Source organism: Meriones unguiculatus, chromosome 8 (genome assembly GCF_030254825.1).
Source record: "Meriones unguiculatus strain TT.TT164.6M chromosome 8, Bangor_MerUng_6.1, whole genome shotgun sequence".
Lineage (NCBI taxonomy): Eukaryota > Metazoa > Chordata > Mammalia > Rodentia > Muridae > Meriones > Meriones unguiculatus.
This window is the reverse complement of record NC_083356.1, coordinates 52,379,830-52,407,608: the sequence shown is the minus strand read 5'-3', so window position 1 is coordinate 52,407,608 and position 27,779 is coordinate 52,379,830. Positions and strand designations below refer to the sequence as shown.

The 27,779-nt window shown below is 37.5% G+C and overlaps 1 protein-coding gene and 1 pseudogene across 1 annotated transcript in view; one reads left to right on the top strand and one right to left on the bottom strand.

The window, feature by feature from the left end:
• Nucleotides 1-27,779, bottom strand: part of Csmd3 (CUB and Sushi multiple domains 3) — a 1,323,831-nt gene that overhangs the window by 738,813 nt on the left and 557,239 nt on the right. The gene's annotated exons all lie outside the window — the stretch shown is intronic.
• On the top strand, nt 10,489-10,651 carry LOC132656145 (small nucleolar RNA SNORA17; annotated as a pseudogene).

The window sequence follows — 27,779 nt, the reverse complement described above, 5'->3', positions numbered from 1 at the left end:
AGTTGCTCCCTATGACTCTTTTTTAAAATTCTTATATCTCACCAAGATTGTTAAAATACACTCAATTAAGGTTCACATTTCCTTCTGTTTTGCTCAATAGTTCACCAAGATTTTTCCCTTTTTTTCTCCTTTCATTTTCAGCATCCAAATATTCTTTTTCTGAGCAATCTATTAATCTCCCTCTAGTTTTTTAGATTATGTATTTACTTTCTGATCACTCTTAATAAATTTGAGTGCCTTTTTTTTTCAGATCTAGTCAGTTCATAGATTAATACTTATCTCCTGTTTCCTGGAGCACAATACTGAAACATAATTGTTTGCCAGTGTTTATCAAAATGACTGATTTTGAATAAATGATACAAACATGACTTCTTGCCTAAAATGGAGAAAATGTTTTAAGACGATATTATTTATTTAATTAAAACTTTGCCTTTTGAAATAATTGTATCAGTTTCCCTTTCTTTTTTCCTGTTTTAAACTCCTCCCATGTATTCCTCCCTCTTGATTTATCTCAACTTGTAGGCCTTTGACACTTTTAAAAAAATTGTTATGCTATATACACGCAGATAGATAATGCATAATATGTTAATATATATGGATACTTGTATATGTATGTATATTTATTTTTTCTTTAATTTGTTTGTTGTTGTTTTGAGGCAGATCACTCTACATAGTGCTGGTTGCCCTGTAACTCTCTGTGTAGACCAGGGTGATCTAAATCATACAGACATTTTCCTGCCTCTACTTCCCAAGTGCTGGTAAAGGTATGTGTCACCATGTCTGGTTGTGTATGTACTCTAAATATTATCACAATAAACACTGAATAAACATTAAACTCAAGCCTCTGACCCTCAAATCTAGTCTTAATTTCAGTAAAGTGACCTAAAGCAAACATTATGCTTCCTTATAACTTCATATTTAGAACTGTGAGAAGGTCTTATGACTAAGTCTAGAAAGAATGAATTAAAAAGAACTTCCACACTAGGGTGGATTAATAGCCCTCGGGGTTCTCCCCTTGTCTGAGAAGGAGGAGATAGGTGAATGGGAAGAGGGAGCATGTGAGGCTGGGACTGGGAGGAAAGGAGGAAGGGCCTGGGATCATGCTATAAAGTGATTAGGTAGATAGATAGATAGATAGATAGATAGATAGATAGATAGATAGATAAATGGAGAGAGAGAGAAAAAATCCATATAGTTGCTTTTAAATTTCAAAATGTCCTCTGCCTATCAGGTATGGTGCACACTGGTTGCTACCGTCTTGAAGCCCAAGTTTTGTTTTCTTGGTATGTTATGTAAATATGCTTTTGTTTTAATCCCAAGTGTGGGATTTTAGTTGGGCTATACTTTGTCCACACCTGTTAATTATCTCCTGCTGAGCGTGCCTTTTGCCAGCTGGTAATGGCCTAGTCAGGGTAGCAGGTCTGTCTCTGACATGAACTCAGTAGACAGCTACTTGATCATCTCCCACTTGGGTGGGGGTGGGGGAGGCAGCAAGGGTGCCACAGAGGATAATGATGCAGCCAGTCTTGCTGAGTTGATTGGCTAAGGTCAGATAGTATGGGAGGAGGCCCTCCCCTATCAGTGGACTAGGGGAGGGGCATAGGGGGAGAAGAGGGAGAGAGGGACTGGGAGAAGACAAAGGAGGTTGCTATGGTCCAGATACAAAGTGAATACATTGTAATAAGTAAAAAAATAAATCAAAATTTAAAAAGTAAAAATAAATATCTACAGGTCATATATGGATTTCAAGTTTATTTATTATATTTAGTGTATGCCTGCATGTGTATATATGCATTGTGTGAGTATGTGTGTTTGTGCATAGGTGCCGTATCATGCTCATGGAGAGCAGATGATAATTCACCAGCACCTACTCTTGCCTTCCACCATGGTTCTCATGGATTAAACTTAGATATTCAGGCTCTGCCTGCAAGGAATTTTACCAAGTGAGCCATATGGCCTGCTCACCTTAAATTATTTGGAAGCTTGTACTTAGTCTGCACAGGAATGGACCTTGTCCATAGATGGAGGAATGGCACAGGAAGCTTTGTCCCTCCCTGTTACCTATTTGTTAAGGAGAGATTCAGAGAGGGGGAGTTGTTGCCTTTATCTGTCTCCTCATTGATGCTTCTTCTGGTCTTTAATGGAGAATTACAATCTAACTGTCATGCAAATGTCTCCTGTCAAAACAATGGAGTTACAAAACAAAATGAATAGTCAGGGGTCAAGGAAAGGAACTTGGGAGAAAGGAATGTTGGCGAGGATGAGGAGTAAGGGAAAAATGAAGACAGAGTAATTAGTACACATTATTTACATATTGAAGGACAACAGCTAATAAAATTTGTAGAAAAAGGAAAATAATAAAGAGGTGAATACAGAGAAGATATACATGCAGAGAATAATACAGAGAAGAATGGCATCTTGGAACAGGGGTTTTATATATATTATATACATAACAGAGGTTTTATATATATGTGTGGGTGTGTGTGTGGGTGTGAGTACTCTACCACTGATAAGCTAAACGAATTTCAATGCTAGAGTAGATAAATGCTATTAAGATAAACAGTACAGGCTAGGGTCAGATAGAAGGGGAGAAGGTCCTCCCTTACCAGTAGACTAGGGAAGGGACATAGGGGGAGAAGAGGGAGGGTGGGTGAGAGTGGGAGGAGATGGAGGGGGCTACAGCAGTGATATAAAGGGGATAAATTTTAATTAACTAATTAATTAAAAAATAAATAAACAGTACAACCTAAACAAAGGTATCTAATTCATATTGGGGAGCCTCACTGCACATAATATTTCTACTTTCCATTATCATTAGATGGTACTAAGTTATTCTGACAAGTACTGTACTTGAAATACAGAAAACCACCTCATAATTTGAAGATAACTAAATGGTGGCAAAAATGATTATATAAACATACAGATACATACACAGAAAGAAATGGGCAGAAGCACATAAAGATTTCTTTTCCTTGCGCTTCATAGAAAAGCAGTTTAATTTAAAAATCGTGTCCCTCTAATCCCTCTAGGTGTTTGTCAGTCTGACAATTTTTTAAAAGTTTCAGCCATATAGTTCATATCCAGTCTCACTCATATATTGGTATAAATCTGCCTTTGGATCATCAGCTTAGCCTCTTTTCCACTCCTGGTTTCCTTAGATATCTTTCATACTCTACTTATTCATCTGTTCTGTCTTGGCACAAGCAACCTTGACTGACTTGAAAAATATAAACTTGTAACTGACGTTCAATATTTTCTCATATCTTATTGAATTACTTTTAAAAGAATTCAAAAAACCTTTTTGCATATGCTCACTATTTTCCTTTAACTATAATAGTTCTAATATCAATTATATTTTCATAGGTTTCAATATTATTAGTCACTTTGTTTAATAGGAAACAAACAAACCAATGAAAAATGTCAAAAAGTTTGTAACACTTGGTACTATTATCAGTTTCTTGAGATGAAATCATGAAAATATAAAGTTAAAAAGTAATACCTTGTGCAAGAAGTTGTTAATTGGAGATGATAACTTCTAATTTAGTTTTCTCCAGCTGTCTCACTGGGTAAGACACAATACTGAAGGGTCAGCCCTATGCCAACACGAATACAATGCATGAAAAATATTTTAAAAGGCAATGCCAATGTTTCTCATGTTGGCCATTGTCTTCTCCTTGCACCCAAGAGGCTGGAGTGGTGAAACTCTAAGTTCAACACCAGCCTCACCCTTCATAGTACCTGTCCACAATAAAACTAAAAGTGAAACAGAATTTTCCTTTGATGTTCACCCTCAGAATCCACACCCTTGTGTACATTTAATAAAGATTTGTACGATCACGGAGAACATTGAAGTTCTTTCTCCTCAGGAAAGAATAAACCAACCAATTCCTCTTTCCATGTGGTCAGCCATGAAAACATACATACAAGTAACTTTCTATGGACTAAAGCAGGTATACTTAGCAATGTGTATCTAAAATACATATATACATGCAATAACAATTTATGAAAAAAGAGGCAATGAATTTAAATGAGACTGTAGTGAGAATTAGTGGGGATGAAAGGGAAGGAAGAAATTTTCTAGTTATAATCTGAAAAATAATCCTTATCATGTGATATTCATAAGATTTTAATGTATTTCTTGAGGAAGGACATGGGAGGAGAAGAGAGAGGGAGGGTGAGATTGGGGGAATGAGCAAGGGGATCACAGCTGGGATACAAGGAGAATAAACTCTAATTAATAAAAATAAGTTAATTTTGAAAGAGGAAAATCTTTTGCTTTCTTAAAATTTATTAATTTTGTATTAATTTCAATTTATTTACTTTGTATCCCAGTTACAGCCCCTTTCCTCTTCCCTTCCCAAGCCCATCCTTTCTCTTCTCCTCCCATGTCCCTCCCCAAGTCCACTGAAGGGGAGGTCCTCCTTCCTTTCCATCTGATCCTAACCTATCAGGTCTCATGAGGACTGGCTGCATCATCTTTCTCTGTGGTCTGGTAAGGCTTCTCCCCCTTGAGGAGGAGGTGATCAAAGAGCCAGCCACTGAGTTCATGTCAGAGACAGGCCCTGTTCTCCTTACCAGTACTCCCCCTTGGACACTGAGCTGCCACGGGCTACATCTGAACAGGGGTTCTTCTAGGTTATCTCCATGCATGAAACTTGGGTGAAGTATCAGTCTCAGAAAAGACCCCTGTGCCCAGATTTTTTGGTTCTGTGGAGCTCCTGTCCTCTCCAGGTTTTTCATCTTTCCCTTCTTTTATAAGATTTCTTGCACTCTTCCCAATGTTTGGTTATGAGTCTCAGCATCTGCTTTGATACCTCTCTAGGTTGTGGGGAGTCGTGACTGAGCGGACTGCTTTGATATTTAAATCTCGGCAGAGAGATGGCTTTTAGGAGGCCTTTTACTAATGGCAGAGGAGAACTTGCAAGTCCATCTCTTTGTTTGTGACAACAGGTGGGATAGCTTGTGAGGGTTACACCTCTTCCTCAGACTCCTTGTGCAAATTAACCATTGTTCTGAGATGTTTCTACTCTGGCTTAGAAACTCTACAATAAAAAGACAGGCTGACAGTTACAGCAGCAGAAGAAGGCTGAAGATGATGCTCCAAGCATCCTGTCTCAACTCTTGTGTAAACAGGACACAAGTAAAGCAACTAGATACAATGTTGTGTTATGGGAGGAGCCGGAGGATAGGAAAGAGGGGAGGAGCTAGAGAAGAAGGCTGGAGGCAGAGGAGGCAGGCAGAGACTTGAGACTTGCTGCAGACACTGCTTACTGCAGCTGCCTGCCTTTTGCAAAGGCTGTGAGTCTGGACCTTTAAAAAGTTTCCTGTGTGCTGTATGTTTATTTTATTAATTTTAATCCTTACTCCCAACTCAAGAACCGTTTGACTCAGCCCGGCTGGCTCTGGCACTAGGTAGAGTCTTTCTGAGACCCTCTGAAGTAGGCTCCTGTCCTGTTTCCTGTTTTCTCCTTCTTTTAATGCCCATCCTCTTTGCCTTTCTGAATGAGGATTGATCATCTTCCCCAGCATACTCAAAAAATAGGAAAACACAGGGTGCCATTCTAGAACAATTTTGAAAGAAATTTTATAAATCAAATAAAAAGCAAATCAAAACAGTGGTAAACAGGACCTTCTCCAAAGAAAGTTCTTTAGTCAGTCTCACAAAAGCCATGTCTGAATTTTGTGAAAGCTGGCATAGGAAAAAATAAAAACGATCCTCATCTGGTCGATATTTCTAAGTTAGAACATTTTACTGATAATTTTTTTCTAAGAAATTAGTGGCTGATTCAGAGAAATAAGAGAGGTGCGAGGTATTAGAAGATAAAATCAGCTTCAGAATGTCCCAATGTTCATTGTCAGAATACAGACATAACTGCAGTATCTTCAAGACAAAAATGTTCATTCTTTGAATGCTGAATTAGACATGTATTCAAGATCAAGCCTAAGTATAAAGTTACCAGTTGTGAAAACCTCCAGCGTATCATTTTTCAAAACAATGTCTATATGAAATTCTTCAAACTCTTTTTTTTTCTTTTCCAGAAATGATAAAATAATTTTCTCGTACAGTATCAAAAACAATAACAAAACTTTTTATATTAAAATAACAAAGAAAAAAGAAAGATAAAAATAAGTTATGTTTATTTACCATCTGATTTAATTTTTAAATTTTCAAGAGTATGCTATTTCTAGAAACTATTTTTAGAAAGTTCCATTGTGATATTTTTAATGACTGTGTATAATGAACAATGAACATCTTTCCCCCTCAAGTTGGTCACTCTTGTCCTCTTTTTACAACTGGTAACTGTTTAGAGTGAGGCTTGATCTTGAATAAATGTCTATATCAGCATTCAAAGAAGGAACATATGTCCATATCCTGATCCTCTACTCTACCCTAATAGCTGTACTGTTAGGTTTACAGCATGTTGAAAAAATATTTTTAATCATATTCATTTGTACGGGAGGGCAGGGCACATGCCCTGGTGCTTAAGCCGCAGTGTATGTAGAGGTCAGAGGGCAATCTTCGGGAATTGTCTATCCTCTCCATCTTTTTGGCTCTGAGGATCAAAGTCAGAGAATATGCTTGAAATAAGTTCCTTCATCGCTGAGCTGTGTCTCTAGCCAGTCTTCATCTTAATAAAAGAGTCAGTGTCTGTTTTGTTTTTAAATAAAGCTATAAAATAGTAAAGCAAGAGCTGCATATGGTATATGACTAATTCATAGCACATGACAAGAAAGGGGGACTCTAAAAATCAATGTTTCAAAATAATCTCCCTGATGTAGACTTAAATTTGTCTAGTCTTGGTTCCTTGGACCGAAAAAAAGTTAAAGTGGCCAAGATTGATGGCATGGTGCAAATTATATGCACATCTTTTAGGTCTGACCCCATTTCATTTCTTTCCTCAAAATACATATTTCAAAAGAAAATCTTTTCCATTTCACCTGGTAGTTCCCCGTAAACCTGAAAAGAGTGGCTTCTTTGACAGTGAATATGTAGATACATAAGGATCTCTTCTCCTTGGTTATCTTCAGTGAGAAAAGGAAAGAGAACTGCTTTGGTTTAGTGATCTACTAATTTGCCTATTGGGAGTGTTACAGGGTCAACTAAGGGTTCCCAATAGCATGCTAGTGTGTGCATTACTTCTTGGGTATAATAAAAAAAACTGCTGACGTCTTTGACCTCCCCACCCCCCAAGGGAGGAGCAATCCTGTTAGTCCACAGAGGAGGACTTTGCAGCCAGTCCTGAAGATACCTGATAAAACAGGGTCAGGTGAAAGGGGAGGAGATCCTTCCCTATCAGTGGACTTGGAAAGGGACATGGGAGGAGATGAGGGAGGGAAGGTGGGCTTGGGAGGGAATGAGGGAGTAGGATACCGCTGGAATACAGAGTTAATAAAATGTAACTAATAAGAAAAAAAATTAAAAACAAGGGAAAAAAAAGAAACTGCCGAAGAAGCAGAATGATTTCAACTTTTTCTTTTTTTTAATCCTGGTGTAGTTAAATGAATAAATTTATTACGAAAAGGGTGGTGCTTACTGAATTTTCCTCCAGAGACTTGACTGAGTTGGTCAGAGGTTGGCTTCAGACATAGATTCTTATTATAAAACATGCCGAGGTGATTGTAACATGCATTCAGTGATGAAGACTATGGGGCTACATGGAAACCTCAGGAAATAATTGTGTTTCTGGAGATTTCCCTCCCAGACACTGTTTCTAAGAAATTTAGCTTCAGTTACAACTTTTTATGAAAGTTCTTCTCAGTTGACTTCTCAACCCACATGGGACCTTTCAATAGCTGAGTTAAGTGACTTATTTTATTGAATACTTTGTAGCATTACTTTGTAGTTTGTCCACAATATATTTATAAAAGGTCTCCCCTCTGTCAGTCTGGACCAAAACTCTCATCTACTCTCCAGTCCTGGCTTTAGTGCCTCCTTTCTTCAATTTTCCTCAGAGAGTCATCATTCTTTCCTTTCTTAATATTAAACAGTATTTTAAAATGTGTATGTAACACATTTATTCAACTATTCAAGTACTATGGATAGTTCATGTTAGTCAATATCTTGGCAATTATGAGTAGTGTAACAATAAATGAGGAATTTCAAAAATATCTTCACTTTGCTAGTTTATTTACTGGGAATTTTATACCAAGTGATGAAATTACCAGATCATATAAGAGCTTTATAAATACTTATTTTAGAAATCCCATAATGTTTGATAGAATGATGATATTCAATTACATTTGCTCCAACACTGTGTAAGGTTCAGTTTTTTTTATTTATATGAGCATACATGTGCAAGGGTAAACACATAAATAAACACACACAAACACACTGTAAATAAAATATAATGATCGTCTCCTATAGCCTCCACCTTCACCTAAACTTTTTATGTCAGCCAACAAATCCAGGAGTCATTCTATGAAAACTTGCCAGGCATTCAGGTCAGGGAGTAAGTTAAGTAATCAAGATTCCTCCTCCTGTCCTCCAATTTCACCTTTGCAGTCTCATCCCTAGCTGTGTAGGATTACTTATTGCATCCCCTCCTTCCTCTCCGCCTTCATTTCCAGGGTCTATGCACTTCCTCAAAGCACACATTGATTTTGCCCCTTCTGGGGTTCCTCTCAGCAGTCTCTTCTAGGCCATTCACATTTCTAAGCTTCATCTCCCACATCTAGAAACACTTCCTTCCTGGACACAAGTTGTCATACCCATCAGGATTTCAGGAGAATTTTCTACAGGGAAACTCACAGCCACAACAGTCTCCTAAGAACCAGAGAGGACAGCAAAAATCAAAAATGGAATACTCACTAAGTAAAGACAAGAGCAGCTATGAACCTAGAATTACAGTCATTTTAAAACCCAGGACACCATGAAAAGACAAAATCAATAAAATTAAAGGAAGAGAGGAAACTCAGATCAAATGCACAGAAAATATTTTCAACAAAATCATAGAAGAAAAAATTCCTAACCTAAAGAAGGAGGTGCCAATTAATTTTCCAGAAATAGACAGAACAGAAGAGACTAAACAAGAACAGCAATTTCCTCTGTGGCTTGATAATGTTGTTCCCCCCTTAGGAGGAGGTGATCAAAGAGGTAGCCACTAAGTTCATGTCAGAGACAGCCCTTGGCATATAATAATCAAAACATCAGATATGCCAAACAAAAAAGTGTTAAAATCTCCATTGGAGAATACAAAATAACATATAAAGGGAAACATATTAGAATAACGCTTGTCGTTTTAATGGAAAATCTCAAATTCAGAAGGCACTAGACACATGTTCTACCAACCCTAGGAGCCCACAGATGCCAGTTTAAATCCATAAACTAGTTGAATCACAACAGATATAGAAAGAAAGGTATTCCTATGAAAATCAAATTTAAGCAGTATGCGTGTACAAATTCTCCCAAAAGAAGGTGCTAGAATAAAAACCACCTTAAGAGGTTAAACATACACGTAGTAATACATGATCTCAGTGCAGCAAATCAAAAGGGGGGGAAAAAAACACCACCACAAGAAAATAACTGTTATCAACCAACAAACACTGATCATTTATAAGTCTCAATATCAGTAGTCTCAAATCTCCAATAAAAAGGCACAGACTGGCAGATTAGATGTAAAAACAGGATCAATCCATTCTCTTTTTGCAGCCAGTCCTATGAGACCTGATAGACTAGGGTCAGAGGGAAGAGGAGGAAGACCTCCCCTATCAGTAGACTTGGGGAGGGGCATGGGAGAAGATGAGGGAGGGAGGGTGGGATTGGGAATGTGTGAAGGAGAGGGTTACAGCTGGCATACAAAGTAAATAAACTAATTTATAATAAATAATTTTTTTTATAAAAAGAAACACAACTTAGCATTCAGTATAGATATCACCTCAGGGTAAAAGGATGGCTAAAGATATTCCAAGAAAATGGACCTAAGATGCAAGCTGATGTAACCATTTTAATATCTGACAAAATAGACCCCAAACCAAAGCTTATCAGAAGAATTAGGAAAGCATACTACATATGAATCAATGGAAAATCTCACTAATAAGATATTGAAATTCAAAACATCGATGCTCCAAACAAAGGACTAATCAAGTTCATAAAGAAACACTACTACAGCTTAAATCACATATTGACCCTATCATGCAAATAGTGGGTGACTTCAGTGTCCCGCTCTTGTCAAAAGCTAGGTCATCCAGACAAAAACTAGACAGAGAAATGCTAGAGCTAAACCAAATGGACCTAACAGATAACTGTAGATGATTTTACCTACACAAAAATATATCATCTTCTCATCGGCTCATAAAGCATTCTCCAAAACTGAACACATACTTGAAAACACAAAGCAAGGCTCAACAGGTACAAGAAAATAAAATAAAACCCTGCATTCTGTTCGGCCAACACAGATTAAAGCTAGATATCAACAACAATGGAAACAACTGAAAACTTACAAATGCATGGAATCTGAATAACTCACTACTGAATGAAAATTGATTCAACCTTCCCTTAGAGACTTGATAGCTGTGACTGCTGTGTCACATATGTATCAGTAATGGGGGAGAGAAAAATAGCTTTCAGTAATGGTGGAGAGAAAAATAGCTTTGTCTATGTTCAGTGTTCTGACCTGTGAACATCTGTCTGAATGATTAGTAGCTTAACGCTCCTTTAGAAAAGCAAACTTGAGATGACCACCAGTCCAGTGCCAAAAGGCCTGGGAGGTGGGGAGGGCAGACCATGCCAGAGATTACCCTTGCCCAGCTCACAGGTGGGGCATAGCACTCTTGAAACTTCTCCGTTAGAGGACTCCAAATACTCAGAGACCCCAGGTGTCACTAAGAGGAGCAAGAAAGTATTAGAAAATGGAAACAGAAGGATGTGGGCACAATGAAGAGAGGCAGAATTGGAGACTTGATGAGGAACAGCCTGATGTGAGTAGCCAGCGATGCCACCTTGAACCATGGTGCCACCAGAGACCACATATGGGTCCATGGATCTGCAACAGCAGGGGCCCGATTACCATCAAAGGCCAGTCAGGCATCCCTGGCCTGGTCTGCGGCCTGGGGACATGTTAGTATCTGGTTGCTATGCAGAACTGGCACCACCCCTCACATGGGCATCTTGGGAGAGCTGGCTCTGGGGCATGAGAGCAGGATTGCTGATCCAGACCCTAAGCAGCTGCAGTGCTTGGGAGATTTGGCTTGTACATAGCCCAGGAAGCAAAGTAGAGCTGGCCCTAGTTGCAGGAGTTGCAGGTGGTCTACTCGGAGGATATGATCATGGGAAAGCTGGCCCTGTCACTTGCCCAGAAAGAGACAGACTTCTACCTCTCCCACCTCCCCATCTGTGTCTGTCAGAGTACCTGGCCCTGGGATCATGAGAGCAGGGGAGCTCATCCTGCCCCTCATAAGCTGCAGCACTCAGGAAAGCAAGGAGAGTGGGCCATGTACCTTGCCTGGGAAGCACAGTTGAGCTGAAAATGGTGTGTGTGGGGGGGGGGCGGGGGAGAGTGGGAGACATGGGAGAGCTGGCCCTGTCTGCAGTGCAGTGACATGGTCAGGGGAGATATACTTCTCTTGCCCTTTGCCACCTATGGCAAAAAGGAGAGTGGCTCTGCCAGGGTCATGAAAGCAGGAGACCTGTCCTTGCTCCACACCTGCTATACCACCTGAGGAAGCTCAATAGAGATGGCCCTTGTCATAGCAGTGTGCCTCACAGACAGCTGGCGGAGTGACCAGCTCAGACACCTCTCAGGCTCATACAAAGGGCTTTCAATTGACCCACCCCAACATCTATGCATTCTGAACTGTTATAGTGTATGAAGGGGCTGGTCATAGAGATCCAAAACTTCAATATCTCCACAACAAAGGCCAACGACTGGATATACAAGAGGAATCCCAGTAAGGCTCCAGTATTGATAAGTATAGCAGAAACCAGAGCCCTTGTAGCAGACTAACTCCTTATGAATATCTGTAAGCAAAGGATTATGAACAACAGGGTACCCTGTAGGAAGCTGTGACACACTACAGCTTCCACACGAGATTTTTTTCTCTCATGGAGAGCATTTGCAAGGGTAAAAGGTGGGTACAAGGGGAGTGATGATGAGTGGGATTGGGGAACATAATGTGAAAATCACAAAGAACCAATAAAAAGTTCAAAATAAAGAAATAAGAAAAAAAATGGTTCAATACCTAAATTAAGAAATAAAAAAAAATTTTATAATTGAATGAAAATGAAAACAGAACATTCCCAAATTATGGGAAACAGAAAGTGGTTCTGTGAGGCAGGTTCTTAGCATTAAGTACCTACATCAAAGAGAGAGAGAGAGAGAGAGAGAGAGAGAGAGAGAGAGATCTTATATTAGTAATGTTACAGCACACACAAAAAGCAATAGAACAAAAGGGAGGAATAACAAAAATGAAGTGGACTGAAAAAAGGCATTCATAAGACAAAGAGCTTGCTCTTTGAACAAATAAATAAATACATTTATAAATTCTTAGCAAAATGAACTAAAAGGCAGACCTAAGATCCAAAAAAAAAAAAAAAAAAACAGATGAAAGGGGAATGCATTTGAGGAAAACTAGTCAATCAGAAGAACAAACTTTAAAAACCTGAATTCCAAAAAGTTAAAAAAATAAGAAATTTTCTTGATATATACCACCTACCAAGTTCAAATCAGATGAGATAAGCAACTTAAACAAACCTGTAACCCTTAGTGAAATAGGAAGAGTAACAGTTTCAGAAACAAACAAACAAACAAACAAAAACTCTGTGCCCAGATATATTTGGTCCTTGTAGGGCTCCTATCCTTTCCCTTTCATACTAACTCCCCTTCTGCTGAAGGTTAGGTTATGAGTCTTAGTATCTGTTTTGAAAAGCTGCTTGGTAGGGTCTTTCAGATGCCTTCTGCGGTAGACTCCTGTCGTAAGTCCTATGCACATCTCATTTCTCTTTCTAAGTGAGGATTGATCATCTTACATCGTGTCTGCTTTCTTGTTTATCTCCTTTAGGTGTATAGACTTCATTATGTTTATTATATCTTGTAGGTCTATATAAGCGAGTATATACCATGTTTGTCTTTCTCCTTCTGGGATACTTCACTCAGAATGATCTTTTCTAGATCCCACCATTTGCCTGCGAATTTCATGATTTCTTCATTTTTGATTGTTGAGTAGTATTCCATTGTGTAAAAATATCACAATTTCTGTATCCATTCCTCCAGAGAAACTGTTTCTCCAACCAAGGACCATGTATGGATATAACCTAGAACCTTTACTCAGACAAAGCCCGTGGTAGCTCAATAACCAATTGGCTTCCCATAGTAAGGGGAACAGGGACTATCTCTGACAGGAACTCAATGGCAGGCTCTTTGACTCCCCACCCTCAAAGGGAGGAGCGGTTCTGCTAGGCCACAGAGGAGGACTTTGCAGCCAGCCCTGAAGATACCTGATAAAACAGGGCCAGAAGAAAGGGGACGAGGTTCTCCCCAATCCATGGACTTGTAAAGGGGCAGGGAGAAGCTGAGGGAGGGAGGGTGGGATTGGGAGGGAATAAGGGAGCGGGATACAGCTGGAACACAGAGTTAACAAAATGTAATTAATAATAATAAACAATAAAAAATAAACTAATAAGCAAAAAAAAAAGAAACAGGAAGAGTAATTTAAAGTTTACCGAAAACACCCTATAGTCAGTTAGTTGGTTTTAGTGCAGATTTTTCCAATTTTTTCAAAGAATTAACACCAATACAGCAATACACTAACAACAAAAGCAATCTACATCTTCATTGGAATCCACATGAAAAATTTAAAACAGTTCTTCCAAAAATTTGAAAGAATAGTCTTCAGTTTCATAAGGAAATACACATCAAAAAAAAAAAAAAAAAAAAGGAAAGAAAAGGAAGGGAGGAATAAAGAAAGAAAGGAAAAAAGAAAGAGAGAGATAAAGGTTAAAGAAAAGCAAAGGCCAAGAACAGGTAAAACAATCCTGAATAATCTAAGAAGGGCCCTGCAGAGGGCCATGCCTGGAGAAGACCTAGACCCCTGCTCAGAGGTAGCCTCCAAGTGGGTTGCCTAGAAAGGGGAGCAGAGGCTGTCTCTGACATGAACTCAGTGGACAACTCTTTGATCATCCCCCCCCTTGGGAATACAACCTTACTGGGTCACAGAGGAAGACCATGCAGCCACTCCTGATGAGACCTGATAGGCCAGGGTCAGATAGAAGGGGAGGAGGACTCCCTTAACTGGGGACTAGGGGAGGGGCATGGGAGAGGATGAGGGAAGAAGGGTGGGATTGGGACGACACAAGGGAGGGGGCTATAGCCAGGATGCAAAGTATATAAATTGTAATAATAATAAATAAATAAAAATTTAAAAAGATTCAACTTCAAAACACGAATTAAAAAAAGAACAGTGGAGTTCAGAGGGTTGGTGCAGTAGAGAGAGAGACAGAGAGAGAGAGAAGAAATGATAATACAGTAGAGAAGCCAGTTCATAGAGAAAGGAGTATATCCTCCAAACATGGTCTAACAAGATACAGTAAGACTGAGCACCAACCCTTATAGTGTACCTCGTCTGTTTTTTGTTTGGGGGAATTTTTAGAGGGGCATGGGAGTGAGAAACAGAGGAGTGGTTGATCTGGGGAACAGAGGAGGTGGAGAGAGGTTGGATGTGCAGAGGGAGGAGGAAACTGTGGTCAGGATGTAATGTATTATGGGACAATAAAGTTAAAAAACAGGTAAGAAGGAATAAGAGAAAATATTTGCAAATATGTGATAAATGCTTAATAACTACAAATTGTAAGAGCTGAAACAACACAATAGTATTTGAAATTCTCACAATATAAGGCTCAAGCTACAAATGGGTATTTCTCTTGAATTCATCAAAATAGTCAATATCTATACTTAAAAGGATTAAAGCTGTTTTCAAAGTACCAAACTGGACCTGACACTTTATATCTTTAACATATTATGCCTTCTCTCTTCTCTTTTATTGTTATCCTCTATTTGCCTAATCATTAACCACAATTAAGTATACCTTTAAGGTTCAGCTTGCATGCTGCCTCCTGTGGGAACAGCTCGCTAAGATTTCTGTCAAATGCCACTATACCAGTACAGTAGTGGCAGCACGTGTAAGTACCGAGCTTGGAACGGGGGTCCAAGCTAGGATGCATGGTTGATGTGCACACAAGTATTAAATAAATACCTCTCATCAAAATTTATTAATAACTAACGGGCATTTTATCGCTGCAATCTCCTTTTGGTTCCTACTGTTGATAATAACTTCTTTGTATACATTAATTTTATTATGATAAACCTATCTGTCTCCATGGCTACTATATACTTTATATATATATGCATATATGCTACTGGGAACATAACAATCAGAAAATTTGGTTTAGCTCTTTCCACTAGAATAATAACCTGTTTTGTCAAGAAGCAAAGGCAATTCTTTTTTATGTACCCAACATAAAACCTAATATTTACATTATACATGTGTTGCTTACCTGCATTTTCTGTGACCAAATGTCAGGCAGAAGAAACTGAAGGAAAGAATCACATTTTGACTAACATGTATAATCATTGCAGAAAAACATCACTTGGCCCTCAGTGCATGGTATCATAAGTATTAGGGCTTATCAGTACAACTTTAAACCTGCCGCTAGGCTCCATGACCAAAAGATTCCATAACCTCTGAAAATAGTGTCACCATCTGAGGACCGGATACTGGAACACACGAACCTCTGTGGGTGTTTCATGCTCTCCATAATAGCTCACAATGCCATTTCCATTCAGTTCATCCATCCTTCCATCTCTCACTCCCTTTCTCCATTTTTTTTTTATGTTCTTGAAGTTGTAAATCTATGTTTCTTGCCTCGGAATCACTCCATGTCTTAATCACTACATATATTTCTCTCTTCTTAACTCACTGCTTGAATTTTAGGCAACGTGTTTATATATATGATTTGAAGCCCCTTTCATGACAATTTTCATGGTAATTTTCACCTTTCTTTGACTGCTTTTTTTTTTTTATGGTTAATCTAACTGTAATCCACACCTCTGATTTCCAGGAAGACAAAACTCATGTTTTATCTTTTCTTGTTTAGAATTAATTAGCAGTTGGATATAAATGTTGCTAGAATAAATTAATTGTTTTCAAAATAAGGCAATATATGATAATAAATGAAAGATAAATGTTATTTTCATGGCCAATTGGATTTACTCTTGAAAGGTTAAAAGAGCCATGCTGTTTTTGTCTCTTTTGAAATGGTTTTATAACTTAAATATTGACAGTGCAATCATGTCTCACTTGTGTTATGGTGTTCTCTCATTGTTTCATTTTGAATGTGCCACATTTTCAATAAATTTGTAAATTACTTCAGGGCATGATTTCTGCAGTTGTAGTCTGTCTCGTGTTGGCATCTAGAATAGTGGTCAACATAAGATTCATTCTCCTACTGAAGTATATGACTGCGCAATGCACCAAGCACTGAAAGTTGAGTGCCGACTACATACGTACTGGTCTTTACTGCATTTTATTTCGTCTCTACTAAATTTGAAACACCAAGCCTTTAAAACTCGTAATTCATTTTTTAAGCTTTTTTTATTTATTAGTTACATTTTATTAACTCTGTATCCCAGCTATATCCCCCTCCCTTATTCCCTCCCAAACCTTCCCTCCCTCCCTCATCTTCTCCCAGCCTCTTTCCAAGTCCACTGCTTGGGGAGGACCTCGTCCTCTTTCATCTGTTTTATCAGGTATCTTCAGGACTGGCTGCAAAGTCCTCCTCTGTGGCCTAGAAGGACTGCTCCTCTCTTGTGCGGTGGGGAGTCAAAGAGCCTGCCATTTAGTTCCTGTCAGAGATAATCCCTGTTCCCCTTACTAAGGGAAACCAATTGGTTACTGAGATACCACGGGCATTGTCCAAGCAGAGGTTCTAGGTTATATCCACACATGGTCCTTGGTGGAGTGTCAGTCTCAGAAAAGACCCCTGTGCCCAGATATATTTGGTCCTTCTGGAACTCCTATCCTTTCCACGTCATACAAACTCCCCCTTCTTTCATATGGTTCCCTGCACTCTACCGAAGGTTTGGTTATGAGTCTTAGTATCTGCTTTGATACACTGCTAGGTAGAGTCTTTCAGGGGCCTTCTGTGGTAGGCTCCTTTCCTGTTATGTGTTTTCTCCTACATCCAATGCCCATCCCATTAGTCTTTCTAAGTGAGGATTGATCATCTTACCCCAGGTCCTCTTTCTTTTTTATCTTCTATAGGTGTATAGATTTCATTATGTTTATCATATCTTATAGTACTATATGAGTGAGTATTTACCATGTGTGTCTCTCTCCTTTTGGGATACCTCACTCAGAATGGTCTTTTCTAGAACCTACCATTTGCCTGCAAATTTCATGATTTCCTCATTTTTGAATGCTGAGTAGTATTCCATTGTGTAAAAATACCACAATTTCTGTATCTATTCCTCCATTGATGGACATCTGGGTTGTTTCCAGGTTCTGGCTGTTACAAATAAAGCTGCTACAAACATGGTTGAGCAAATGTCTTTGTTGTGTACTTGAGCAAATTTTGGGTATATGCCTAGCAGTGGTATAGCTGGATCTTGAGGAAGCACTATTCCTAGTTGTTTGAGGAAGTCCCAAATTGACTTCCAAAGTGGTTGAACAAGTTTACATTCCCACCAGCAGTGGAGGAAGGTTCCCCTTTCTCCACAACATCTCCAGCATGTGTTGTCACTTGAGTTATTCATCTTAGCCTTTCTGATGGGTGTAAGGTGAAATCTCAGGGTAGTTTTGATTTGCATCTCCCTGATGGCTAAGGATGTTGAGAATCTCTTTAAGCGTTTCCCTGCCATTCTGTATTCCTCTCCAGAGAACTCTCTGTTTAGCTCCATACCCCATTTTTATTGGATTACTTGATTTATTGCCTTTTAACTTCTTTAGTTCTTTATATATGCTGGATATCAGCCCTCTGTCAGATATACGGTTGGTGAAGATCCCTTTCCAGTCTGTAGGCTGTTAAAAATAATTTATACATTGTTTTCTTACATCAATTCTCTTAGAATTCATATTAATATGAACTTGAAGATACTAGAGCTCTCTCCCCTCATTAAACAGAATTTTTGTAGTTGGCAGTGAATATTATGTAAGTACCAGTTGGTCAGAATTCAGAGGAAAACTAACCCAAGAGCCAAATTCGTACTGTGAAGGCTCGTGGAATATAACTGAAGAAGGGATAGGAAGAATATAAGAGCCAGACAACTACTAATGCTATGCAAGCCCATGTCTTCTGTGTATGACAAGAATTTTAACCATAAAATTTCAACAATATGGTCACCAAAGTAAGAGATAAATAGTGCCATCACAAGCTGATAAGCCAATACAGGTGAGAAAATCTCAAAAGGTCTTACTTCTAGAAGAAGAGAACAATCAATGGCCGCTAAAGAGGGAGAATAAGTCTTCTGAAGGAATAGCTTTTCACATGCACACACACAGAGATAGATACACACATACAGGTACACAGACACACATAGATACAGACAACCAGACATACACACACAGAGACCCCGAGACACAAGAAACAGACACACACACACGCGCACATACATACACACACACACACACACACACACACACACACGCACGCACGCACATACACACACAATGAGTAATAGTAAAGGCACTCAACTGGTTTTATTTATAAATTTAAGTATGTATGTGTTATAAAAATATATAAAAATTAAGAGGCCATGAAATTTAGAGGGGGCTTGGCAGACATGAAAAGAATTGGAGGGAGGAGAGGAAGTGGGAATTATGTAAACTAAATAATCATATATAAAATTTTAAAACACATTAAAATATATATTTGTTGCATAACAATTTTAAAATCTATAAATATTTTTAAATATACTAATTTTACATTAAAGCCTTAATATTTTTAATGGTACATACTCAAAACTCAATATTAGGTAACAGTGCCTTGATAAGAAGTATAGAAAATAAAACATAATGTTTACTCTGATGTGGAGTCATAATTTTGTGACAAATGAATGACAAAAGATTCATTTAATGTAAGTTATGATTGATTAGCTTGAAGGATAATAACAAATTTGGGACAAAATAAATGCAAAATTAGCTTGTTATATAGTTATGCATAAGAAGTCTAGAAATGAACTACCTTTATATCTATCAAATATCATAAATTAACACATATGCCACAATACCAGTAAATACTATAATATTCTGTGATATTTTATCACATGTTTTGAGATGTATTACTGCTTCTGTGTGCTAAGAACTAAGATAGGTACTATACCTAAAATTTTAAGAAAGACTGTTGAGCTAATGATAAAAGTAATGAATCTGATAGTCCAGAGAATTAATATATGTTCTTGAAAATACTTGATATTCATCACAGGAGGGAGCCATCGTCTTCTGTATCTACATTTATGGATTTATAAACAAGGAAACTGGAGTCCCCCCAAAAGAAAGGAAATGAGTAAAATCATGCTTACAAGAGGTAACTGAGTTGGAAATAGAAAGTTTTTTATTGGTCTCTGCTGAGATCTGTCCATACACGACTTAGTTTTAATTTACATATTTTCTAATAATTTATTAGCAAAGAAAGATGTGTTGAATATATTTAAGAATAATTATATGAAAAGAAAGATTGCAATATAATATATATTATTATTTAGGTAATTTTAAAATTTAAATTAGCTTGTTATATAGTTTATGCATAAGAAGTCTACAAATGTACTACCTTTATATCTATCAAATATCATATGAAACAAAACCCTTTTTAAATCTTTTTTATACTTTTGCAAAGTATATTTGTTAATAAAAATTATATTTTAAAACTCAAACTACTGATTTTAGAAGAAAAAAAACAACCAGTAAAAAATAAACACAAATGTGTGATAAAATTTTATATCTATACCATCTGCCTATCTCTTTCACCATATGTCACTCTATTACTTGCTAATATCATCCTTATTATGCATCATCTCAGCTGTAACAATATTCATAAAATGAAGATAGCATGGATAAGAGCTACAGCAAAACACCTGCTATGAGTGTGTTTGGTTGATAAACTTCAGACGGTTTTGGATTGCTCTTGGCAAAGTTTTTCTAATTGTGTATCTCAATAAGCATTCTAAAGGTCAACAATGACCACATTTCTGATATCTCAGATTATTTAATATAATTAAACGAGTCAGTAAAATTTTGACTATGTGCTTATCTCGCTGCTGTTATTTACATAGAAATGTGTGCATCGTATTCAATGAGTTACACATTACAAATACAGATATAATCTAAGAGGAGACATAACTGTACCACTGTAAACATCCCAAAGTTGATTATAGAGACTGTTTAAACATTGTCATACTTCTTCAGTTTGATCAACAATTATTCATAAAACATGTACATACAGTTCTCATTTTGTGTGAGAAAAAATTAATTAAGCCTCATTTAGATATTTGCTGGAAATGATACAGTGAAACTCACTGATGACTGAAGAAATTTCATCTAAACTCTTAGTACTTTAGAAATGTGTGCACTATGTGTGTATTTGTGTATGTCTGTGTCCATATGGTTAAGGTAGTATATGTGCTATTGTGTATGTGTGAAGATCATAGAATAAAGGGGTAAAATGTGAAAAATAAAAAGAATGTGATTAGTTGGGTTTGTCATTCAAGAACAGATCAGCCATAAATAATAACTGAATTGGCAATTCAGTTACATAAATAATCTTAGATGTGAATCCTGGGTGGATTTGATAATCAGAAGATTGGCCATCAGTAGCAGCGGGAGATTTGCACAGCCTAATGCCACACAGCACTACTAAATCTTTGCAGAACTTCAGGTTGAATAACAAGTGTTTTATTGACATAATACTGATATCACAGGTCCACTTTAAACCAAGAGGTCCTTCAATGGGGGGATAGATACAGAAATTGTACATTTACATAATGGAATACTACTCAGCAATTAAAAACAAGAAAATCATGAAATGTGCAGGCAAATTGTGGAAACTAGAAAATATCATCCTGGGTGAAGTATCCCAGAAGCAGAAAGATACACATGGTATATACTCAGTTATAAGTGGATATTAGACATATATTATAGGATAAACATACTAAAACCTATACTTCTAAAGAATCTAGGCAAGAAGGAAGACTGTGGGTAAGATGATCAATCCTCACTCAGAAAGGCAAAGTGGGAGAAAACAGGGAACAGGTCAGGAACCTACCGCACATTTTACCCAGCAGTGTATCAAAGCAGATGCTGAGCTTCAGCAAAACTTTGGGCAGAGTGCAGGCAATATTATGAAAGAAGGGAGAGATAGAAAGATCTGGCTGGGACAAAAGCTCCACAAGGAGAGTAACAGAACCAAAAAATCTGGGTAAATGGGTCTTTTCTGAAACTGATATCCAACCCAGGACTATGCATGGAGATAACCTAGAACCCCTGCACAGATGTAGCCAAGACAGTTCAGTCTCCAAGTGGGTGCCCTAGTAATGGGAACAGCGGCTGTCTCTGACCTGAACTCAGTGGTTGGCTCTTTGATCACCTCCCCCTCAGGGGGCGCGGTGAGGAGTGCTGCCTTACCAGGCCGCAGAAGAAGACAATGCAGCCAGTCCTGATAAGACCTGATAGACTATGGTCAGAGAGAAGGGGAGGAGGACCTCCCCTATCAGGGACATGGGGAGGGGCATGGGAGGAGATGAGGGAGGGAGGGTGGAATTGGGAGGGGTTGAGGGAGGGGGCTAAGCTGGGTACAAAGTGAATAAACTGTAATTGACAAAAAAAATAAATAAATTTAAAAAAACAAACAAAAAAGATATTTCATCGCTTCAGTTTCTGAATATGAACTGAAATAATTTATACTATTGATTACTTCATGTTCTGTGACTTGCAGTAAAGTAGGAAAACATGGCTTCTTTGAACAGGGAACTAAAAGCATGAATTTGTTATAATCCATCTGCCACTCACATATAGCTTATGTTGCAGCTCAAATGTAAAGTCTTGAACTCTGCATAGTAGTACTCAGAGCAAGAATGTGTCAAGGGGCTTCCAGAGAAACTTTAAGGAATTGATCTGTAACATAATTTTATCTCTTTTTACTCTTTATTTACAAATGTTACAAAACTGACAGTCCTCTTTTATTCCCCAATCTGTGGGGAATGCTGAGGTAAGTTTTTTGAGAACCACAGGAAACAGCGTGTGAAGCATCAGCAACATCTACTACTCCTGGAAAGTCCTGATCTTCTGCACACAGTGTTGATCTACTAGGGACTTGTAGCACTAGTGAAGTGTCAAAATGGATCCCAGGCCAGGATGACTCCTTCTCCTTTCTTTGTGGAAGTCCTCTAAGGTGACCTTTCTGTGTCCTCCCTTTCCCAGACATCTCTCACATTTCCTCACGGTCACACCAACCTCAATGTCACTGGTCCTTGAGGCTAGCATGGAAAAGTCTCATTGGGTTTCCATGTTTAAAGGCTGTCACACTGAACAATAAGGTTAGATCTGCACCTTTGAGTCTGGCCTCCTGAGTCTGATTCCCGGAATTCTGCCTGGGCTCCTTTGCCACTCGCCCCTCTTCCCCTGGGTTCCTGATCCCGTCCCCGATCTTCTTCCCTGGATTTGCTGCTCACATTGTGAGTTTAATCATGATATACTTCCCATATTTGGAATGACTTTCACAGGCTTTCTCCAGGTCAACATGAAAGGTTATTTCAGCATGAAAATTATCTTTCTCACGTGAAATTGCAAACATCATCTTTAAAGACTACATTTCCTAGATTTGTTCGTATGATTGGTTTATTAATACATAGTTTCAAATTCATATTCTATATCACATATAATATTTAATTTACTATAATTATGCTGAGTATGGAATAAAAATGATTAGTACATTAATAATTTCATAGAAAGTTAATGTATGGAGGACTGAATGCATTATTAGTGGTCCACTAGTGGCTTTTAAGAGCAGAGGATTTTAGTATCTGCTTGTCTTTCTATCCAGCCCTCCCTTCATCACCTGCCCCACTGTCCTCACAGGTTGTACGTGACATTAAAGTGTAAAATTCAAAATGCTCCCCTACTTGGAGCCGTCCAATAAATAATGACTGGGCACATAAAAATAATTTGTTTAGAGTACTAGTGTTAAATTTCTTAAGTGTTTTCAAATTAACCATATTATATACTCTCCCCACAACTTTCACTTACTACACATAAGTACTAAAATAAGTACTACAATCACTGTGGTATATCTACACAATGGAATATTACTCAGCAATAAAAAACAAGGAAATCATGAAATTTGCAGGTAAATGGTGGGATCTGGAAAAGATCATCCCGAGTGAGCTATCCCAGAAGCAGAAAGATGCACACGGTATATATTCACTCATATAGACATATAATATAGGATAAACCTACTAAAATCTGTACACCTAAAGAAACTAATCAAGAGGGAGGACTCTTGCTAAAATGCTCAATTCCTATCCAGAAAGGCAAAGAGGATGGACATCAGAAGAAGGAGAAAAGAAGGAACGAGTCAGGAGCCTGACACAGAGGACCTCTGAAAAGCTTTGCCTGCCCTGCAGACTATCAATGTAGATGCTGAAACTTATGGGCAGCCTTTGGGCAGAATGCAGGGAATGTTATGAAAGAAGTGGGAAACAGTAAGATCTGGAGAGGACAGGAACTCCACAAGGAGAGAAACAGAACCAAAAAATCTGAGCACAGGGGTCTTTCCTGAGACTGATATTCCAACCAAGGACTATGCATGGAGATAACCTAAGATCCCTGCACAGATGTAGCCCATGGCAGTTCAGTACCCAACTGAGTTCCATTGTAATAGGAACAGGGACTGTCTCTGACATGACCTGATTGGCCTGCTCTTTAATTACCTCCCCGTGAGGGGGAAGCAGCATTACCAGGCCACAGAAGAAGACAATGCAGCCACACCTGATGAGACCTAATTGACTAGGATCAGAAGGAAGGAAAAGAAGTCCTCCCCTATCAGTGGACTTGGGGAGGGCCATGCATGCAGAGGTTGGAGGAAGGGAAGAATTGGGATGGGAGGAGGGAGAGTACCACAGGGAGGAAACAAAGTGAATAAAGTATAATTAATAAAGAAAAAAAGTAAAATCTGACAATGTTAATAAGCTTCATTTGGGGGTTATATTGCATATTCAAATAAAAATTATTGTTTTCAAAACTTTAAAATAGCAAATACATCATATATATATGTACATACATGGATACATCATATTTAGGAAATGATAATTATCATTTGAGGTTATATACAATCAATATTAATTACTAATATTTCTTTCTTTAGTATATAACTTGCTATTATCCATGTAAAATTATGTCCCTTTAAAGACAATAATATCTTCAGTTTTTAACCGTGCAATGTGAGGACAGAAGCTATATTAATTATTTCTCAAAGGCACGGTATACTGATACTGCTATTTATGACACACTCTGGAATAAAGCCATATTTATTCTGTCCAAGCACCCATGAGACATGAGAACTACTCTTTTTCCAGACTCATCGTGGATAGTCACTTTAAAACTTCAATTACTGTGTCAGCAGGTTCCCTCCATTACTGTTTTTTGAACCACAGCAAGTGATTTCTAGTTGCAATGCATGTCTTATAAGCCACACACCTGTACGCCTCATAAGCAATAAGTATGTAAATCTTTGTAGGCATGGTTAAAAGCTGCAGATATAATGTAAATTTAGATGAAATTGTAGCAACATGTGTCTCCGGAATATGTGGAATGAATGTTTCTATAAATATGCATGACAACAGGATATAGGTTATAATCTAGAAGAAAGCATCAGCATTCAAAAACACTTCTGGACATGTCAATGATTGCAGAACTGTAGCACTTGAGAAAAATGATAGAAATGTACTTTTTTGTCTTAGAACAATCTTTAATCACAACATTATTCTTTTACTTTACAAAATAAAATTATTCAGTTAAAAAAAGATTTATCATTTCAGTATTTATATAGATCTTAAATTCATTTTTGGCTCGAACTTCTTGGGTGTGATTTTTGTTCCTATATCAATACTAATCTCATATTCTGGAATAAATCATACTTCTTAGTAGGATTTTTGCCATGAACTAATGTACAGAGGGAAAATAGGAAGTATTTGAATACTTGAAACATGTAACTAACAACCCATGATGACAGTTATAATTTAATCTTAATGTAGACCAGTCCAGGACACTGATAAATCCTATGAAACATGTTATTATATATTTGTTTCACAAAGTACTTGAAACATGTTTTATGATTAAAACAGTATTCTGTGTATGTATGTTTTTGTATGATGCATGTACATATGAAAGCAGTGTCTATATGTTTGTATTTATAATACTTATCACAGTAGAGTAGCATTTCTTGTTTAAGAATTCATACACAATTATATGTAAATATTTATTTATTTTCACCTAAATTTTATTGCAGTTTTGAGACAGGATCTCAGGTATAGCTCAGGCTGGCTTACATGTTTCAAGTTAGCTGACAATGGTTTTGAACTCTTGATCTCCCTGCATCTATCTCCTAAATGACTGGATTGTGGATATAGATTTTATGCTTTTAAGGTTTGTTCTTAAATTTCATCATCTTTATTGTACTAATACTGTACTTTTAGTGTTATTCTACTATATACAATCTTTTAAGACCTTTAAGATAAAAAAATGATAAGAGGAGATTAATTCATATAGATCCAAAAATTTTCATAGAAACTGTGAATTTCTCAGCCTAAGTTGCCATTACCAAGCGAGTATGGTGAACTACTTTATTTTTATACTTTTTTTTTGTGTGTGTGTGTGCCTTTTTGATGCTCTGAAATCTGGCTTCTCCTCCACATTTTATAAGACTCCTACAAAAAAAATTGGAGTCACTTAGGTTTTGGAAGGCTGCATCACTCTCTGCCTTATGCTTTTCATTTCTAAAATGGAGATGGTAATGCCTCCGTCAATTTTTTTTGGAGAAGTAAATGAGACAAAGTATATGCGTTGTTAACATAATGCCTGGTACATAGTGAATGTTAAAAATAATAGTGACAATGTTGTAGTAACCGTGGATTCCCACCCACATAACTCCATTTTCAGTTTCTTCATATTTATTAACAGCACAAGACTATTCTATTTATACACACATGAACATCATTTTTAATCTTTTTCTTACTACATCCTTCTTCTATATCTAGCCAATCCTAAAATATAGATTCCTTTTATAGTACCTAGTACATATGCTCCTTCTCTGTTCTGAAATCTTTCTCCAGATATCTGAGAATAATCCCCTGGGTGTGGTGACTGTAAAAAGGCACCCTGGAAGACTAAAGATTCCTGACAATTGGTACACTAACAAGTGCAGAAATACAATCATTAAAAGTAATCGCAGTCACAAGATCAAACAATGGAAGTGACAAAAGTAAATTCAAAATACAGCTTCATTAAATTTAGAAAGTTTAAATCATGCATGATGGTTGGCACCTACAAACACCTGTAACCACTAAATTAGGAAGACAGACAGGGGATCACAGTATTAATTAAAGCCTAGCCTGGTATAAATAATAAGTCCACGGCTTATTCAGAGATACATAGCAAGATACATAGTCAGAGATACATAGCAAGACCATGTCTCAAAAAAAAGTTTATAATAAAGGGAGATTTTATAATTTTCTAAGAAATTTTATTTGAAGAAATATAATGGGTTTGGGCTAGGACAAAGAAGAAGGGTGGAGTGTGGGAAGAAGTTTTTCACAGTTAGCAGTCAGGTTTTAAAAAGAGGAAAACGAACAAGCAACCAGATGGCAAAGAGGCAGTCAGAAGGTGGGAAGAGTGTGCAACAATGTAGAAGCTAAGAAAAGAGATAACGTGGTGCAATAACATTCAGACCTTTTCCTCAATGAAATCATAGTTATTTTAATGCTCTGTTACAGCACAGGGAATGGCATTGGAGTTTAAGAAGTAGCTTTTACTTATACATGTATAAACTGTAAGTCCTTGCTCTTTGTGAATATGCTCATCCTAGTGGATTGGTTCTTGCAAACATTTTTGTTCGTGTCTAAATATATCAGAACACTAGTTTCAATGTCTAAAGAGTATGGTATTGATAACATAAGCCAGCAGCACGGTTATAATTATGTACACTTTTACACTATAAAAAGCTCACAGGCATGTCAAAATAAACTTAATAAATATAGTAAACTATATTTATTGTTCTGAAAAGATAAGGTATTCTAATCTGAACACTTTGCCTTTACTCCATTTTGTTTTCTAGATATTAAAGACTTCACTTTTCCTTCAAAATACTTTTCCGAATATCCATACACATTTGTTAGTACAACAAGCAAAGAATTGGTAACAGTAGCAATTAAAATTTCAATCAAAGCATGATATAGATAAAAATAAGGAAGTGTCCCCTTCATTTGTATGAAAAATTTTTATTTGAAGAAATAGTTTATTAGTTGGAATGGGGACAAAGATGATACAAGTGCATTCACACACACACACACACAGACAAAGAGAGAAGTGGTGTAGGAAGGAAGGAGGGAGAAGAAAGAAGAGAGAAGGGAAGGAGGAAAGGATAAAGGGAGGAGAAAAAGGAGAAGAGGAGGGGAAGAAAGAGGGAGCAAGACACATAGAGAGGGAGGAGAATGTGAATATAGATATACCTGTGATAGCTGGTAATACAGAAATTGAAACCAATCATTACTTGGCTTTAGTTTAAACTCAATATAAACCGAATT